Source organism: Belonocnema kinseyi, chromosome 10, assembly GCF_010883055.1.
Source record: "Belonocnema kinseyi isolate 2016_QV_RU_SX_M_011 chromosome 10, B_treatae_v1, whole genome shotgun sequence".
Taxonomy (NCBI): Eukaryota; Metazoa; Arthropoda; class Insecta; order Hymenoptera; family Cynipidae; genus Belonocnema; species Belonocnema kinseyi.
The window spans coordinates 16,343,852-16,349,851 of record NC_046666.1 but is presented as its reverse complement, the minus strand read 5'-3'; positions in this window follow the sequence as shown (position 1 = coordinate 16,349,851).

Here is a 6,000-nt window from a genome sequence, read left to right as displayed (position 1 = left end):
TTTTTAACGAATATACATCCATTCCAACGAAGTAAGTATTTTTTTAAATCAAACATTCATTAATTAGGCGTATTTTTTTTAATTGAGTATTTTGTTAGATTGAAGAAATATGTTCTTAAATTAAATATCCACGTTTTAGATTTTAAGAAATATTTCTTTGTCATTTATGGTGAGCGTTAAATATGGCTTTCCGTCTTAAAATTTTCATGTTGCGATAGGTTCCTGGTCATCGCTGTAGACTTTACCCTCGAAGGACACGAGTTCGATTCCTGCTGGAGGTGTACTTTTTTATCTAATTTTTCTGTTTCAGGCTCATCAAGATTTTGAATTATCTGAATTATTTGAATTGAATATATATAATAATAACAATGTTAATTATAATTTTAGCTGAAAAAATCTAGTTGAAAATTTAATTAAATATGTACTACATCCGATTCATTTGGTAAAAGTAATCTTTTTTTTAGTGTATCATAGTTATAAGTACACATTGAAAAAAATTTCACACCGGAACCGCAGTCGTAAACGACGCCGGAAATGACGTCGTATCCGGTGCCAAATTTCGATCTTGTTTCCGGCGTCGTATCCGGTGTCCTTTCCGACCTCGTTTCCTGCGTAATTTTCGCTGTCGTTAGCGATGTCGTATACTACGTCGGATTTTTTGATAGAGTATGTATTAGAAATAATTTGTTTAACTAAAAACACAACACAGAATTAGAGCCGAAGATTTAGACCAGCCTAATGTCTGTCTCATTATATTATTTCGAGGAAGTGGCTGACCAAAGAAGGTCACTACCACTTGAGAAGGCGCTGATCACGAGATAGTGCTAATGTATTCTTTATGTATTTTGTTTGCCCTGTAATTACAAATTATTATAAACATTTTTTCTGCATACAATAAAAGCGCGATGTCACGTTAATTTTTTATTTCTTCGAACAAGAGAATGAGTTGATACCGAGATTTTGTTTGCTTTAGACTTGTGTATGATACTGGGAAGTTTCCGAAATTTAAAAAAACAATAAATGATAAAGATTTTCATTTTTCATTGGCAACGGAATTTATTTCTTTACTGACATCGAGATTTTTTGAAAATTCGTTCTCCAAACCTAATATTTTCCAACCAGATGATATCTTTCTCTAAAAAATAGACGTGTCATGAAAATTTCGAAAGCTTTTTTTTCTTTGCCATTATTCCGGTGGCCTAATTTAAAAAATTCGAATAAAGGAATGTTCCAAAATTTAAACACATAATTAAAAATTGAGTTTTAGCTGAAGCACCGTGACAAAGCATTTCATAATTGGGAGCATAATTGAACTGACAAAAATTAAAGGTTTATTGATGAAAAATTTTATAATTAAATTTTTCAATAAAATAGTAAATTTTCAACCAAACCAAGGAATCTTTAAGAAAAAATCAATAAAAAATGTCAATTCAAACCAAAAATAACAATTGAAATATTTTTAACCAAACTAATGAATCTTTAAGAAAAAAAGTTCACATTTAAACCAAGAAGGAGTTTTGTATGAATAGTAAAGAATAACATCCAAAAAGTTTAAGTTTTCAAATCATAAAGAAGAATTTTTTAATATAAGTTGAATTAATAACCCACAAATATATTATAGAAAAAATGGAATAGCTACTTTTTCGTAAGAAAATGAGCTTTTGATTCAATCAAATAAATTTTCAACGAAATAGCACAAATAAATTAATTTTTAACAAAAAGATATACTTTATACCAAAAAGAATTATTTTGATCAAAATGCATGAATTTTCAACAAAGTATGTTAACTTTTAATAGAATTTTCAAACAGATTATTTTTAACAAAATGACTTTTTGAGCATAAAGGTGAATTAGCCACTAAGGAGAATAATTTTCGATCACCAAAAATTACAGGATATGGGTTTAAAAATCAAATGTTCTGTAATTATGATGATTGAAATTTAAAACATCTTTGATTTGAAAAATTACAGTAAAAATCCCTTGACTGTTGATTAGCAGAATTTTCAAAAATAAGAATGTAATCATTTAATTATTATTAAAAATTAATAATTTTTGTTAAAAAATCAAATTATTTGATTGAAAATTATTTTAACCTATTGAAATTTTACATTGTTGATTGAAAAGTTAATATTCTTTTTTGAGAATGTACCAATTTGTTTTAAAATGTATTCAATTTGTTGACAAGCTCCTATATACTACTTTAATATAACTAAACGCTTGTTCAACGTAACCAATATTTTATTGATTCAGTGAAATTTTAACGTATATCCAAGAAAACAGTTTCTTGGTGAAAGAAAATAAATAAGTATTTGTTAGAAACTTCAAATGATCAGTAAACATTTGCTTCTTTAATTCATTTGAAAAAATAAAAGTTTAATTATTCCATTTTTGGCTCAAAATTGATCGATGAATAAAAAAAAGATACTGTTTGATTGAAAATTAACTAAATTTGTTAAAGTTTAATTTTTTGGTAGAAAATTAATCTTCTGGGCTAAAAATTCACCAATCTGGTGAGAAATTGATTTATATTGTTGAGAGCTCCTGAATAATAATCTTGTTGATTTTATCATAGAATGTGCTCATTATATTCATAAATCAACACTTGTTGTACTCAAATACTTTTTATATTGTTTAACCAAATAATTTTGTTAAATGAGTATTCCGTTCATTCAACTAAATTGGTTTGGTCCATTCGTATATTTTTCTCAACCAACCGAAATTTCTTGGATTAAATAAAATTTTCTTTTATTGGAAACATAATTTCTACTTATTTAAAAATCAGATTTTCTTGAAAGCAAATATCGTAGAATCTAATAAATTTATGTTTACATTTTTTCTATTTTTAACTTCTTACGAAGATTTGAAAAGAACAGTTTATGGCAAATAACCTTAACACTTTCTATATAGACCGTAAGACCTTGTTTTGGTTTCAACCTTATGTCAGGGCGTCTATCAAAGTAACCTTAATTTTGACTCATTTTGAAGATTTTCTTGGCAGGGCTGAGTAATCGTCAGTATATATGCTAGTGATTTCATTAATAATTTATCAGTCATCTGTAAGAAATTCTTCGATATTCAAGATGAAGATTGCCGCTGAAAATTTTTTGATCATCGCATTTTTCCTGCTTGATTTCGTTGGTATGAGAAATAATATAATATAATATTTAGAATTTGAAAGTGAAACTATATTGTTAAAAGTCATATTTTCATCTAAAATTCAACTAATTTGTTAAACATTTATTTTGCTCAGTTAAAGGTTCATCTCTTAGGCGGAAAATTGAACAATTTAGACGAAAATTTCTTTTATATTTAACGTAAATAATTTTTGAAAATTGACTATTAAAATAATCCATTTTCGATCAAAATTTCATCTTTTCTAGCTTAAAATTTAACTATTTGGTAAAAATGTATACTTTTAAGTAAATACTTAAAGTTTTGTTCAAAATGTAGGTACTTTATGACAGATTCGTCTTTCTTAGTGAGAATTTTTTTTATAGAAAATTTATCTTTTTTTACCTAAAAATTGAAATTTTACTCAACAATGCAACCTTCTTGTCTTTTAGTTTTTTAGAATTTTTTATTTTATTAAAAAATTTTTTTATCTGAATGTTTAACTATTCCATGTTTGTTTAAAACTTCATCCAATATATTATTTAAGTGAAAAATTAAATTTTTTGGAAAAAATGCATGTATCTTTTTGAAAGGTCATCTTTTGGGGTAGGAAATAAATCATGCTTGTTGAAAATTCAACAATTTGGTAGAAAATTTATATATTTTGTGAGCAAATAACCTTCTTGGTATAAAATTATTTATTTCTGTCGAATGTTCGACTTTATGGTTCAAAAGTCAACTATTTTGTTAAAAATTAATCTTTCTTGATTAAAAATGATCTTTTTTCTATGAAAATTTATTTCTTTCGATTTAAAACTTCACTGTCTGCTAACCCATTTTACCTTGCAGTTTAAAAAACTTTACTTTTTTATTAAAAATTCATTTCATGTGCTCTAAAAATCATATTTCTTGTTGAAAATGAAATTATTTGAATAAAAACTGTTTTATGTTTGGCTCTAAATAATTCTTAAAAAATAAAGACTAAACTGGTGGAATTTTCGTGAAGTTAGCACATTAACTATTTAGCTTTTATGCTGAAAATTTGTCTTAAGAAATTGTATTTTTTCACTGAAAATTTAATCATTCCATTTTTGCTGGAATATTAAGATCTCAAATAAAAAATTAATGTGCATAATTCCTAAAAATAAAACCAAGAATCTAAGTATTCAATTTGAAATATGAACACAAAATGTTTCTATTGCAATTTAAAAAAAGATAACAATTGTCCTAAAGAAGAAAAGAAAAATGTTATTATTATTATTTTTTTTTTTTGACAAAAATAAAAAAAGAGGAAAGAAACATGAGAAGGCAGCCAACCAAATCTCCGCCCGTCTCTCTTTTATTTTTATTATTATCAAATCACAATAAGAAACCAGTTGTGAAAAAATATATAGATAATGATAATAATAATAACTCTAGATTTTTGGGTGTTATAGAGAGAGCATCTTGATTTCGCTGTTGTTCCTCTGCTCGAACTTTTTTTTGCCTTGATAATAAAGCTGTACGAGTTCCGAAACGTTGGTAATTATTTTCTACAACTTTTTCTTCATTGTGATTTGTGATAACAAAAATAAGAAAAGCAAGATAAATAAAATAGAAGCAAGGGGATTTGGATGGTTGCCTTTTTATTTTTCTTGCCTCTTTTTTGTTTTTGTACAAAAAAAGTTTTTTTTCTTTTTTTTTCGGCAATTTTTTATCTTTTCAAGAGTTATTTTCTTATAAAAGTCAAATCCCTACCCCTTTAAAAGTATCGTGCAGGTGGGGATGTACTCATTTTACCGATCACAAAAATAATGTTGGTCAAACCCCTTCCCCTTTTCAGTCAAACCCCTTCCCCTTTTAAAATTGTCGTCGGGAAGAGAAGACACCCCTTTGACCAGTCACAGAAATAATTTTGGTTAAATCACTTCCCCTTTCCAAAGGTCTCGTGGTGGCGGAAATGCACCCCTTTTGACCAGTCACAAAAGAATGATGGTCCAATTCCTTTCCCTTTCTAAGGTGTCATGGGAAATATTTTGATAAAATTCAGAAACTCACTTTTGTCGTTTGGACATCGGACTTGTGAGGATTATAGAATAAAAAAAGTCATTAGAATTATCTAGCGAGCGGCGCCTTTTGAAGTGGTAGTGACATTCTTTGGTCAGCCATCACCTTGAATATAGCATGATGACTCAGGCATGAGGGTTGTTGAATATTTTTTTCTTAAATTCTCATTAATATCGCCCGCAAATTTGTTAGTAATTGTTTATTATTCATTAAAAAAAAATTCAAATTTTTTAATTTTTCTGAGGCATCCCATCTATCTGGCATTAATGTAGATAGAAATTTACGATAGTTGTGAACATTTAAAAATGGTTAAAATAACTATTTTTTTACTTGCAATAATTATTACCTTACTGAGTAAAATTAGACAAACATTAACAATTTAAAAAACCTCAACTTTCTACTATCAAGCAAAGAGAATATTAATAATAATGATGAAAAATCGTGTAAATAATTATTTATGTTGAATTTGATTAATTATTACTTCAACCAAATTGAAAGTAGACAAGAAGTTATACATTTTAGAAAAATGTATCTCTCTAGTATTAATATAGAAGAAGATAGATCTGAACAATAATGATCTGTTTAAAATATTATTTTTGAAAAATTGAATACATTATCAACTTACTCCAAACGTGCAGTGGATAAGATTTGTAAATTAAAAAAAAAACGATGTTTAGCTTTATTGAAAGAGAATATTATTGAAAATGATAACAAATTGTTTAGAAAATTATTTATGTCAACAATAATAAACTATCACAATCATCTAATTGCAAACTAAAAACGTCTAAATTTATTTTTAGAAAACCACAACTATCAATCTCCACTCTAAGAGAAAATGTTTGA